This window comes from Streptopelia decaocto (genome assembly GCF_964273445.1).
Source record: "Streptopelia decaocto genome assembly, chromosome: 16".
Lineage (NCBI taxonomy): Eukaryota > Metazoa > Chordata > Aves > Columbiformes > Columbidae > Streptopelia > Streptopelia decaocto.
Genome location: NC_138671.1, coordinates 9,870,600 through 9,884,600, shown reverse-complemented (window position 1 = coordinate 9,884,600; position 14,001 = coordinate 9,870,600).

Below are 14,001 nucleotides of genomic sequence, written 5' to 3'. Positions count from 1 at the left end.
TGATCTCTTTGTCAGGCAGAAGGATTTAAAACTTGAAAAATATCCCCTCGTTTTGCAGCTGGTTAGAAAGCATTTAGCACGTCATTGGTTAATGATGGGTACGTCTTTGTAACTTTACCACAGTCTACATTAATTTAGCGGCTTCTCTTCAGTCCAGAGAAGGGAGGACAGTCGGGACGCGGGCAGAGGTGACGTGTTGTAGGGCGCTTTCCTCGGGATCTCCATAAATAACCGCATAACAGCAAAGCAACAGTCTGGACGTGGGGCCTCTCGGCAGGAGGAGCATGAGACGAAGGAGACTCGAGCTTGTAAACCCCCCGGTCTGCGCACCCGCTCTTCACGCATCTTTCACGAGCCTGTTGGTCCAGTGGTAATTTTGGGTCTGGGGTCTTCGTTGTTTCTTCTTGGATTCTCTTCCTCTGTCTTCCGGGCATTTTTTTCTCTGTCCTTATCTCGATATGTCAAAGCATAGAATACAACTAAAGGAATTTAAGTGAGTAAACTTATTCTGCAACAGTCCTCCCTTTCTTTTTATTAAGCATCCTCGCTTATGTGTCCAAACAAACTCCTAAAGTCCTTGAGGCCTCTAACGCGTACCCACAGTCTCACCTCCGATGTTATTACAAGTCACGACAGAAGCAGAGCTGACAGAATGGACACTGGGGCAGAGCCTGATTAAAGGGTCTTGAAAGTGATGGGAGGCCGGAGAATGGAGGACCGATTGACTACTTGCACAGGTGGAGATGCTTTCCTCAGGGCCCCTATTAATGCATGCGTATACTCAATGGTATCGTCCACAGAACGGGAGGAGGATGGAAGGTTTTTTGTCAGTTGTGCAGTGCTGTATCGTAATTTCCTCATGTTCTCCAAGAAGAGTCTCTGGTTCTCTAACTCTATGTGCCCCTGAGAAGAGAGGAAGGATGTGTGGGATGGATCCCAGAAAGTGCCACAGAAACAGGGTCACAATCCAAGGTGTTGCTCATCAACAAGAGAAGTATCCCAAAGCCCCCCTCGTGCCATGGTCCCCCATGAAGGGGACCCCTCCTTGTGCTCCTCCAGAGCCCAGAACCTCACAGTCTGAGCAAGACCCGCAGGGGAAGCCTCCAAGAGCATCCCTGCCTGGGGAAAGACCCAGCAGGGACCTGATGGCACAGGATGGGGACACCACAAAGCCAGAGTCCAGCAGAGCTGGTGTCTCCCACCCAGGGACGGGCTCAGCAGAGGGCAACCCCTCCGAGCCAAGGACGATGTCCATCTCGGGTTGGACGAGGAGCCAGCCTGAGACAAGCTGCGAGCATCCCCCTCTCCTGGTCTCTGGTGTCACTGCTCTGGCTGCCCGCGGCTTCTTCGAGCCCAGCCGGCCCAGCCCAGGGCTCAGCCATGATCTGAGGAGACCCCCCGGCTCTCAGGGCCCCATCGGGTTCACCCAGCCCAGCTCCCCCAGCGGCTCCGCAGCCCCTTCCAGCCCCACTCTCCCCCCGCCTCACCTGCTGGGCCTGGAACCTCAGCAGCTGCATCTGGGCACTGCGCATGGAAGATACGGAGGCCTTTTCCTGCTTCAGCTGCTCCCGATCCTTCTTCAGCTGCTCCTGATCCTGCTTCAGCTGCTGCAGCTGCTGCTTCAGCTGCTCTGGCTGCTGCTTGATCTGCTCCAGCTGTTGCTTCAGCTGCTCCTGTTGCTGATTCATTTGCTCCTGCAGCTGCTTCAGCTGTTCCTTCTGCTGCTTCAGCTGCTCCAGCTGTGGCTTCATCTGCTCCTTTTCCTGCCTCAGCTGCTCCTTCTCCTGCCTCAGCTGCTCCTTCTCCTGCCTCAGCTGCTCCTCCCGCTGCTGCAGGCCCTGCAGCTTGTCCCAGAACTCGGTCTGCATCCTGCGTGCCTCCCCCAGGGCTCGCTCCCCCTCTGCGTGCTTCTGGGCCAAGAGCTGCAAGGCAGAGCGGGTGGGGAGGTTGGGGACAGGGACCCTCGCTGCCCTGCGCTGGGGCTCCTCTGGGCGTCCCCTTGTTCCCCTCCCGACACAGGATTCACGAGTTCAGGAGGGGTGTGAGACCCTGGCTTGTGCTGAGGGCCCGTGCACGGCTGCGAACCGTGGCGCAGACGCTCCGCGTACCTCCTTTTTGCTTCTGATGATCTCCTGATGTTTCTGGACACGTTCCATGGCCCCGATCACCTTCTCCTTCTCCAGCCGCATTTCCTGCCAGGCCTCGTCCAGCCTCTGCCTGTCTCCTGCCAGCTGCTCCTCCTTGGCTTTCAGCTCCTGGCGCTGGATCTTCAGCTCTGCCCGCTCCTAGGGTGGGCACGGGGCAAACCGATGCATCACCTGCCCCGTCCTGGACACCATCTCCCGCCTTCCCAAGGGGAGGCAGAGCCCCTGTTGAGCTCCTCGTGTGGCCGCTTTGGGTGCAGAGCAACAGTCCTGGGTGCTCCAGCACAGCCCTCACCCACCCGCCTGTGGGGAGCAGGGCTGGCAGAGCTGGGACCGGACACACACACACACTCCTTGCCCAGAACGGATGGAGCCCCTCACCGTGCTGCACACCCTCAAACACGCTCACCGCACGGCAGTTCCTCGGCACTGGAAATACCCAGCCTGAGTGGTCCTTTGCCACCCTGGCAGCCCTGAAAAATGCAGCTCTGCCACACTGTCTGTGCCACGTGTCCCCTCTGGACAGCCCCGGGGAGAGCAGAACCGGCTCTAGACACGTCCCCATGGCACGGGGAGGTTTTGCCTCACCCACCGTGGGGGCTTCCTCTCCCCAGACTCACAACAGAGGCAGCTGCGCCTGCTCTGGCTGCCCAAACTCCTCACGGGTAAAGGGGAGAGACAGAGGCGACTGACGCTTCAGTCAACAGCTGAAAGGGGCTGGTGGAGCCTGTTCCTGGGACACCCCCATTCTCACCACCCCGAGTGACGTCTCTGTCACAAGCCGGCAGCACTGAACGTCTCCCCACTGAGCAGGACCCACCCGTGAGCCTGCCAGACGCTGCAGGGCCAGACGCCATTCACGGGCTCCAGGCCAGGGACCTCCAGTGGGCCAGAGAAGCGCCCCGGACCCAGCCAGGAGCCCGGCCCGGGCAGAGGACACAGCGTGGGCTCACCTGCTCCAGCAGCCGAGTCTGCTCGCCCAGCCTGGCCTGCGTGTTGGCCACCAGCTCCTGGACACGGCTCTGCTCCTGCTCCACGCTCCTCCTGCACACGTTCTGCAGGTCACTGGAGAACTTCTCCATCCTCTCAATGATGCTGTCGAGAGACCTGTGCAGAGGAGCCGGGGGAGGGTCACCCTGGGGGACACACTTTGTCTCACTGCAAAGGAGAGGGGGACGTGTGCCGGGCCATGGGCCGGGCAGCCCTGCCCCGAACCTCTCGGGATCAGAGCAGAGCAGTAGGAAGATGCAGCTGCTGCTTCAGGGAGCAAGGACAGACTCTAAACAACAGCTCAGCACCCCTGGGGGCAGCGGGTGGGAGAGAGGATGGCCCCTGTTCCTCCCGTGCTCCGGGCCTGGTTCCCCAGAGGTCAGGGAACACCGCGGCCAGGGATCAACGTGGGGACACGACACCGGCTGTCGGTACCTCATGTGTGAAATTGTGCCGGTCAGCACATCCATCTCTTGCTCTTTCAGCCACTTGATGTGCTGGAGCTGCTCCTCGTGCTTCTTGCGCAGTTCCTCGACAGACTCCCTGCAGGACACGGGGAAGGAGCCCCCCACGGGCTGTTACAAACTGGTGCTCGCCGTGACGGGCACCGTGGAAGAGGCTCGGCCGTGGGGCTGAGAACCAGGTCCCAGGAGCTGAGCTGGCAGGCTGGTCTGTCACGGGGCATCCCACGGACTGCTGTCCCCATCTGGGATGGACCACATCTGGGGGTTATGGGCTTCTCTACCAAAACCAGATTTCTCATTGACCCAAACTATGTGGACATCAGCAACTCATTGTTCGGAATAAAAGGGATCTGGGGGAGGGAAAACATGGGCTTCAGCATCTTTCAAAATGCAATGCATTCCCTCGGAATGACATCTCCAGCCAGATCTCCCTGTTTCTGCCTGCAAAGCAAATCCCCACTCCAAAAGACACTGGGCTGCCCTCAACCCAGCGCTTCTGGACTCTCCATTCTCCTTTCACCGTCTCCCCAAACCGTTCCCTGGTTCCTTCACCCGGACCGGGGGCACCGGCACCACGTGCCGCTCGTGCCGCTCTCACCTCTGCAGCTCCTGCAGCTGCTGCAGCTCCAGCCGGTGCTGCTCCCGCAGCTGCTTCAGGTCCAGCCGGTGCTGTGCCAGCAGCTCTGCCCGATTCTGCGCCGTGTCCTGCCGCTCCTGCCGCAGCTCAGCCACCAGCTGCTCGTTCTGCCGCCGCAGCATCTCCACCTGCTGCTCGTAGTTGTCCTTCAGTATGTTCACTGAGGTCCTGCCGGGAGAGAGCCCATGAGGGGTCACGGCACCGAACAAGTGTTGCTTTCCTTGCAGCACCCGGCACTGTGCACCCAAAGGGCACATGGGGATTTAGCAGCAGATCGGTGCTGCTGTGTGAGTGGGGAAACTGAGGCAGGGGCAGCTTCGCTCTCTGCATTCTGAGCCCTGAACCCTCTGCTGCTGCCCAGTGCGGTGCCCTGGTTGGGGGCGTGCTGGCAAAGGGACAGACCCCTCCGCTTGTCACCCAGCCAGGGCTGGATTTGGGACGCGCCCCAGCACTGTCCCCCCGGGGGAGATGGACGGGGCTGTGGGCAAGGACCTGCCGGAGGAGGGGAGCACAGGCCAGAGCCCGGTACCTGTGGCTGCTCTCCTGGACATCCAGGTGTTCCTGGTGCTGCCGCCGGGCACTCTCCAATAAGACTTTCTGCTGCGCCCGCTCCGCCTCCAGCATCCGGACCTGCCGGGCACCGGGGAGAAGGTTCTTGTGCTGCCCCGGGGACAGAACCCCCACAGCAGCACTCGGTGGCCAGTGTTGGCATCTCTGCCCAGGGAGGTTCCTCCTCTCTCCCGTCACCCTGATGCTGTTTGGAGCAGACCTGGCCCCTTCTCCTCCCCCTGGGTCACCCATGGCCCCCTCCAGCAGGCGCTGGGGCTCACCCGGCTCTCCAGCTCTGCCACACGGGCCTGGGCGCTCAGCAGCTCTGCCCGACAGTCCGATGCTGCTGGGGAGGCGGCCAGCTGCCTGCAAGCAAAAAGCACCCGATGTGGTCAAGCCGAGGAGGCCACGAAAGACAAGATCCCTCCCCAACGCCAGTTCCTGCCTCGCAGGTGAAGCCTCCGTCCCGCTCGCCTGCGGCAGGATTCAGCCTTTTGGCTGCTGAGGGAGCAGAGACCCCAACAGCTCCATCCCTGGTGCTCCCCTGGCTGCATCCGCCCCCTTCCCCGGGCACCCCCAGCTCACAGCCCCTGCCCTCCGCTCCAGGCACTGGGGCTGCAATTCCCTTCTGAGCCCCATTGGGACGGCACAAGTCTGAACCTGCCGAGGGGAACGGGACTGCGGGCTGGATCAGCGGGACAAAGACCCGCGGCATTACCCCAACTGGATACGAGAAAGTGCTTAACACCAATTGGGTCAATCTGAGGCAAGCGCTGCTGAGAGCTGCTGCTGCAGCAGCCACACGTGGAGCAGACGGGAGCGCTGCGGCCATTGACCGGGCCTGTACCTGCCGGGAGAGCGGGGACCTGGCCCTTCGCCCGCGGTCTCTGAGGGCTCGGCCGTTGTGTCTTGGGCCTCCGAGGGTTCGTTCTTTTTCTCTTGGGCCTCCAAGGGTTTGTTCTTTTTCTCTTGGGCCTCCGAGGGCTCGGCCTTTTTCTCCTCAGTCTCTGAGGGCTTGGCTTTCTTCTCCTGGGTCTCCTTAGGCTCGACCTTTGTCTCCTGTGCCTTGGCCTGTTCTTCGGCTCTCCTGCGAGCCAAGGCATCGATCAGCCAGTCCATTGGGTCTGGTTTAGGTGCTGCCTGCTCTGCAGCCCCGAGCTGGCTGGCGGGGTCCATGGAATCCTCATCCTCCCAGCTCAGCCAGTCGTCTCCGGCCCTTCTCCTCCGCACGGGGTTCCGTCTGCGGGGAGGACGAGGGGTGGAGCGGGGCTCGGGGTTTGTTTCGCTGCTGCTGTTGGCAGAAAACCTGAGGAAGGAGAAGCAGTTGCAGACCTGCCTGCCAGGGGACCCGGGGACCCGCCTGCTCCGCCGCAGGGACAGCGACGCTCCAGACACACGCACAGCACCGTACCTCACCAACTGCCCCATCGCCGGCTGCACCGCGGGCCTGGAGCCCATCGAGGGCTTGTACTCTCCGAAGACAAGTTCCTTCTTGTCCCCGCGCTCTTCCTCCTCTGTTCAGACAAGGAGCCTTGAGTCAGCGCCCAGAGGAGCAGCTGCTGCAAAGACACCAGCCCTCCCCTCCTCCTCCTCCTCCTCCTCCCAGGCTGCCTCGAGGGCAGAGCACAACACTTGTGCATGAGCCGCTTCCCCCGCGCTGACCCAGAGCCCCTGACCGCCCTGCTCACCCCGACAGAAACGGCATTTCCCCTGCAAGGCCACGAGAAATCAAGCTCGCTAGCCCAAGCCAATGCTGTCACCTCTGCAGACCTGCCCAGCGTCCCTGGCTGGGCTCACCTGCCTGCTTCTGGGAATTTTTATCCACTTTGAACTCCCTATGCTCTCCCGTACCTGGCTTTTCCAGGACTTTGGCCGCGGAGCCTCGTCCGAACAAGTCGTCCAGCGTGGAGCGCGCTGGCCGGAGCTCCTCTCTGTGGGGACACGGTGGCAGATGGTTTCTCCCAGAGGCAGGGCTGTCCCTCCTCACACAGCCTGGCCAGGCTGCTCTGGCTCTTCTCTGCCAAACCAGCTGCTCTCGCCCCTTGCTGGGACCCACGGGCAGAAGCTCCAGCATCCCCCCCAGCACGGTGGCACCAGCTCAACACGCAGCCCACCCCCTGCGTTACTGCCACCGCCTCCTCACGGCCCTTACTCTTGTTTTGGGCCTTTGCCACGTCTCAGCACATCCAACAGGTCGTCGTCCTCGGCATCTTCGAACACTGACATCTTCCTCCTCTGGACCGGGGCCATGGTGCGCAGGGGCGTCTGGCGTGGGGGCAGCTCTGGGGATGGGATGGCATATGGGAGGAGGTTTGAGCAGGGTGGGGTTTGGTTTTTAAACAACAAGAGATCAAAGCAGCCCTGCCTGCTCTTCTCTCCCTGGACCATTTACAAAGTCCTTTTTCAATGTCTTTTCCGTGACTGAACCTCACAGCAAGTGACAAAGCGGCAACGCGCCACTGCCTGCCCTGTGCCCCTGCATCCACTGCTGGGACATGCCTGGGGGTCACTGACACTGGGGTTTCCAGCTCTGGCAACACCAGGAGCTTCTTGAGCTTTGCAAGTTTCCAATCAGATCGTTCCTGCCCCTCTTCACCCAAAGCCCCTGCTCTACCAACACACCCTGGCCCTTGCCACAACCCACCGGCTGCTACTGCTGTCCAGAGTGGATTTATCGGGGCAAAGGCCATTTGAGGGGACTATCAGACCCATGAGCGTCCCCGCTGCAGGAACAAGTGGGGCGAGTGCCTGTAACACAGCCCAGTGCAGCCAGGACCCACCCAGACGTGCCCCCGCTGGGCTTTGCCGTGGACTGGGGATGCTACAGCCACCCAAATCCTGACCCCGAAAACTTGTTCTCCTTTGGCACCGTGCACAACAGGCCGGGTGAGGCCCAAGGGAAGATCTGAGCCTCCCTTCCCGGAAAGGAAAGGCCAGTTCTGTAACCTGGGGCACTCCCTGAGCTGTGGCACAACCAACCCCGTTATCAAGCTGCTCTAGGAATGACCGCACTGCTTAATCAGAGATGGGACTGGGTGGCTTTCCATTTCATCAGCTGGGACCTCACACACACTCAGCCAGGCTGCCGATTCCTTTCCTACAAGGAGGAGGCATCCAGCAACCTGCTCACCTTTCCTGCTGCTCTGTTCTGCTGTTCTCTCAGAGCTGCTCTCAGTGCCGCGTTTCACGGGCATCTTCTGTGGGCCAGAACTGGGTTTCGATGTCCTCAGGAAATCCCAGTCCTGGTCGTCCTTGTCCTGGAAAGCAAGAGGATGAGGACGGGCACAGGGCGAGCGCTGCGGATGCCTCAGCACTGCTTCTCCCTTGGGAGACTGGTGCTGGGGCCGCGGCTGCAGCGCACGGGGGCTGAAACAGGGGGGATTCTGGTACTTGAAATGCTCTGAGCCCTGAGTCCTGTGCTGAGATCCTGCTGCTGCCTCTGGGAGAAGCGTCAGGAACACCCAAGGCCATTGCTTTGGCTGAGGGCTCTTCCTACGACGCTGGGGCCGAAGCGCACCCAGGAAGGCTGGGCTGCAGCAGCGGGTGCTGCCGGGCTCTGCTCCATCCTCGGTACCTGGAAGCCCGTCTCCCACCAGCCACCCACTCCCCACTCTTGGCTTTTTGCCCCGGCCAGTGATGCCAGAGAGCTCAGCCCCAGCCCTCAGGACATCCAGGTTCTCTCCCCACATCAGGACTCACCCCTGCAGCTGCCTTGTTCTCTCCAGGGACATTGCGAACCTCTGCAAGCAACCTGTCGGGGCAGAGAGCGGGTGCAGAAGCTGAGGACGGGGCAGGTCAGGAGGACGTGGGGAGCACGCAGAGATCTGAAAGGCACTCACTCCTTGGTGACCCGCACGCTGCTCTTCAAGGCTCTCCCACCGGCTCTACAACGAGGTTCAACTGAAACACACAGGGAGAGATCAGGATGATGGACACGGGCACAGCCCTGGCCTGGGCACTCCATGGGGGGATTTGTCGGCTTCTCTCGGACCACAGAGGCTTTTAATCAGGGACAAACTTCCCTTCGCCTCCCCAGACCGACGGCCAACCTACTGAATGGCCTCTGGCTCTGGGAACCCGGCTCTCCCCTCTGCTCCCCGCTGCCTCCCCCTCACAACTGGAGCCCCTCGCGCATCAAGGGCTGTTGCACCAGCAGCTCCTGCTCCCAGGAAGGGAGGACCAGGACCAGGATGCTGCCCTTGCAGCTGCAAAGAAGCTTCATTTTACCATCATATCTCCAAAGGTCCTCAAGGGTGTCATCCATAGAGCCTGAAACAAGACCAATTCAAGGTGCTGAGGCAGGTGAGCTCATTGAGCAGGTGCAGAGAAGCTCCCAGTGTCAGGGGCAGCAAGAGGCCTCTAAACCAGCAGTTAGGGAGCAGGGGAGGGGAAGAACTGAAAGAAATGCATATATTCTCCCCCAGATTTGGGAAAACCCACAACCACAGAATACAGGAACCCAGGAAGTAAATCCCTTTGATTGGAGAGGCAGGTGAATATCTTTGGGTGAGGAATGACACGATGCCCTGAGCTGCACCTTCCACACAAGGATGGTGACCATTGCGGTAGCCAGGGCTGCCACCTCATCCCAGTGTCCCCCTCCTCCGCCCCAGGCATTCCCAGCAGACCAAAGCACCCACGCACAGTGAAAGGAGACCAGCCCAGTGCACTTACCACTTAAACCTCTCTTGGCTTGCGTAGCCTGTGGAGAAAGACAAATTCCCTCATTAGAAAACCACCGAGTCTGAGCTGGACTTTGTCAGCACACTCAAGCCAGAGGCAGGTTTCCCCAAGAACCCCAGCAGCACCAGCGACGCCCTCGTCCCGCCCGCGCTGCTTGGGAAATGGCAGCTGAAAGCCCGGGGAGCAGCGAGATGTGACCCCTTCAGTGACCCCAGGGAGCTCAGCCCCCCTGCCTGCCAGCTGGGCAGAAGCCCCCAGCCCTCGGGATGGCTCCTGCCTCCCAGCCAGTGCCAGAGCAGCACCGGGCATTTCCCAGGCCGGCCTGAGCACCCGTCACACTCACCATCGCAAGAGCCGGGCTTTCCCTTGCTCAAGACCTCAAGACGGTCTCTCCGCAGATTCCTTCGATGTCAACCCCAGGGGGGGATCGAAGATCCTTGGTCGCGTCCACACGCTGACCTGCAGGGACAGGGGGATTTCCCCACTTGCTGTTCAACCTGCGTCCCTCTGCCGCCCCCCGGCTGGCTCCCTGCCGCTCGGACCTCTCCAAGCCCCTCAAAAACCAGGCTGCAGCTCAGCCTTAAACACACCCGCAATCACAGAAGTATTCTGGTTGGAAAAGACCCTCGAGATCATTGAGTCCAACCATAAACCTCACACTACCAAGTCCACCACTACCCCGTGTCCAACCCCTCCAGGGATGGGGACTCCAGCACTGCCCTGGGCAGCCTGTTCCAATGCCCCACAGCCCTTTGGGGAAGAAATTGTTCCCCACATCCAACCTCAACCTCCCCTGGTGCAACTTGAGGCCGTTTCCTCTCATCCCGTCACTTGTTCCTGGGGAGCAGAGCCCGACCCCCCCTGGCTCCAAGCTCCTTTCAGGCAGGTCAGAGATCAGAAGGTCTCCCCTCAGCTCCTGTTCTCCAGCTGAACCCCCCAGGTCCCTCAGCCGCTCCCATCGCACTTGTGCTCCAGCCCCTCACCAGCTCTCTTGCTCTTCTCCGCACACTCTCCAGTCGCTCAAGGCGTCAACCGCAGTCTCCAAACGCACAAGTCGCCGGGATGAACAGCACCTCCCGCGATGCTGCAGGACGGAGAAGCCGCCGCGGCACCAACCGCAGCGACCGCACCAACCGCACAAACGGCACCGACCGCACCGGCCGCACCAACCGCCGCCGCTCCGCGTCCCGTGGCCGCGACACGGGGCGCCCTCGCGCCCCCGGCCCCCAGCGCGCGCCGGTCTGGTGGCCATGGCCGCAGCGTCCCGGCCCCCGGGCTCACGGCAGCCCCGGCCCCGCCCGCAGCGGCCCCGCCCGGCCCCTCCCGGCCCCGCCCGGCCCGGCCCGGCCCTTCTCCTCTCGCCGGTGCTGGGAAATGGAGTCCCCAGCGGGCCCGGGGCTCGGCTGCCCCGGGGGAGTTTCAAACCTCTTTGCAAAGCCCACTCGCCTCGTGGCTTAAAACACTGAAACCTTCTGCATGGGCTTTGTCAAGCCTGCTGTCTAAGTGTGTCTACTTCAGTGCAGAGCAGCTGCTAAGGCTGGAGAGAACTATGGAATTTCACTTCGGCTGGAGAAGTCCCACACTGTCCAAATAAACTCACATAGCTGGAAAGGATGAGGGTCCCCGAGCTCATCCATCTTCTCCCATGTTTGCTCTGCCTGATTTCAGAGTGGGAAAACAGTGTCCTTTCCTTCTGGGTGTCTCCCGACTGCCTGTCAGGCACCTGGCAGGATGCAGAGCCACCTTCAAGATGCTGATTTAGGCAAGATGGCCCAGAACACCCAGCAGCAGCTCTTCCTTCACTTTTCTCCTCGGTGCTTTTCTGCCATGCCCAGGAGGGGGTGCTCTCAGACAACTTAAAACGGGCTTTGGACACCCTCCTAAAAACAACCACCACGAACTCTGGGGTGCACTGAAAAAAGCCCTGAGACGGCCTCTGCGGAGCTGCCACGGTCTGGAGCTGCTGGTGCCCCCAGCTGGGATGTTGCCTCTTCCCCACGAGGCTGGATGGGAACTGCTCATCCTCCAGATGATCAGAAATTTCAGTCGGTCATTGGACATGGCGAATGCTTATCAAACACCAAAGAACTGGGTACGGCCCAAACCCCTCTCCAATCTGTTCTCCCACCAGACGCTATGGGGTTTGCAAAGGGACCTGCCCAGTACCTGGCATCACAGCCCCGACCCGCTCCTTCCCATCTGCTGCTGGCAACAAACCCTCCCCAGAGTGACCCCAACCTGGCCTGAGCCCGGGAAGCCTCATCCTGACACCGAATGTTGGGGATTTGTCCCAACCAGCCCCTGCAGAACCACACAGCCCCATGGACAACAGGCCCAGGGCAGTGACTGACCCATGGACTGGGTACTGGGGAGGCCAAACCTCAAATCCTGGGGGCAGTTTTGGGCCCCTCATGCCAAGAAATTCCTTGAGGTGCTGGAGCGAGTTGAGAGAAGAGAAAGGAGCTGGTGAGGGGCTGGAGCACAAGTGTGATGGGACCGGCTGAGGGACCTGGGGGGTTCAGCTGGAGAACAGGAGCTGAGGGGAGACCTTCTGATCTCTGCAACTGGTCAAGGAGCTACAGAGGGTCTGTGCATGGGTAAGGACTGACCCTGGTCCCCTCTTGAGTGAATTTGGGTGAGAGGTGGGTAGAGGCTCTGGGGGAACTGGCCAGGGATAAGCAGAAGTATTGGGATGGGCAGTGGGTGGTGATGTGCTTGGAGAGGGGTGAGAGTGTGTCCTGTGCTGCGAGGTACAAGGGACCGTATGGGACAGCGTAGGGACCACCGGGGCCTCTGCATGGGTTGCAAGGTGCCAGGACGACGAGGGCGGACCTGAGGTGGCATTGGGGTGCGTGAGGGACGCCGGAGGTGCTGGTGTGGGTGTCACAGTGCTGGTGTGGGTGTCACCGGGTGACGGGGTGGTGGGAAGCATTGGCCGCTGCCGTGCTGGGCTCAGGGGCTTTTGGGCTCGCCCGCATTGCAGGGGTCTGCGATGGGCATGGTCCTGCCTCTGCTGCCTCCTCATCCTCCTCACACCCAAAGGCACAGGGTACCCTGCTGAGCCCAGAGGCTGCAACTCCTGGTACAACTTGCCCCGCTCTTTGCCTTTTAAAATGGGAGGTGGGCAGCACGACCTCCCAGCTGCTCTTCTGCAGGGGGAACAGCACAGGCAGGCTGTCCTCGACAGGCAGACAGGACAGGTGAGGGATCCATCAGTATTCCTGACCGAGGCTCGCCTTCTCTTCCTCTGAGTAACCATAACCTGGCTCAGTCCAGGCTGTTTATTAGAACACATTTGTTTGCAGAGTGTGGTTCAGAGATTAAATGATGTTCACAGGAGCTAGTTATTTTTTCATCTATATCCCTTTAGATTCACTTCTGCAATGTCTTGGCACTGTTTCACCTTTTAAGCCCATCTGTGGACACACACAGGCATTCCTTCCCTGCAAACAGGTAGGCGAATGTCCTGGGAACCTTCTTTTAATCAAAGGAAAGATGCGATGAATCTGCAAACCAACACTAATGGGTATCAGGCAGAAGGAACCAGAGTCCCCCTGGGGAGAGCTCTGCAGCCGCTTGCTTGCGCCAAAAGTAGGTTCAGACGCAGGGGCGCTCTGCCCCTGCCCAGCCCGTGCCCAGCGCCCTGCAGCCCTCCAGCCCATCGCTGCCACAGCTCAGCTGCTGGAAAATGCAAAGGGTTTGCGCAGCGTGACAACCGCCTTGCGCTGGGGAGGCCAAACCTCAAATCCTGGGGTCAGTTTTGGGCCCCTCACACCAATAAAGCCCTTGAGGTGCTGGAGCAAGTAAGAGAAGGGAACAGAGCTGGTGAGGAGCTGGAGCACAAGTGCGATGGGAGCGGCTGAGGGACCTGGGGGGTTCAGCTGGAGAACAGGAGCTGAGGGGAGACCTTCTGATCTCTGAACTGCCTGAAAGGAGCTTGGAGCCAGGGGGGGTCGGGCTCTGCTCCCCAGGAACAAGCGCCAGGAGCAGAGGAAACGGCCTCAAGTTGCACCAGGGGAGGTTGAGATTGGATCTTGGGAACTGCTTAACAGCAAAGGTTGTCAGGCATTGGGACACCAACCCCTCTGGCTGCCATTTTCCCAAGCAGCTCCCTTGAGCCTTATTCTGGGGAACACAGCACAGAAACCCAGCAGTGGCAGCAGAAAATGTTGCTGGGGTTACGGATTTGGGGCCCTTCAGGAAAACGGGATGTTTCCCATGGTTTTTGCTACCAGGTTGTGCAGCGGTTTGGGTTTTTTCCTCCAAGACCCGGTTCCTGGAGGGCTGGGATGGCAAAGGAGTTGCTGCCTCTAACAGGAACAAATGCAGGTCAGCTTCTAGCTCTGCAACAACACATCCTGGAGCAGTACGCAAGGGAAAGGCTCAATGAAAGGAGCACTGAATACTGATCTGGGTTCATTTAATGATTTTTCCAGGGAAGGATAAGACCAGCCCTTCCAGCCAGCGCAGAGCTGAGCACCTCGAGGGGAGGCCCGGCCCTAGTAAATGCCGTAGGTGGGCTCCTTGGTCCGGA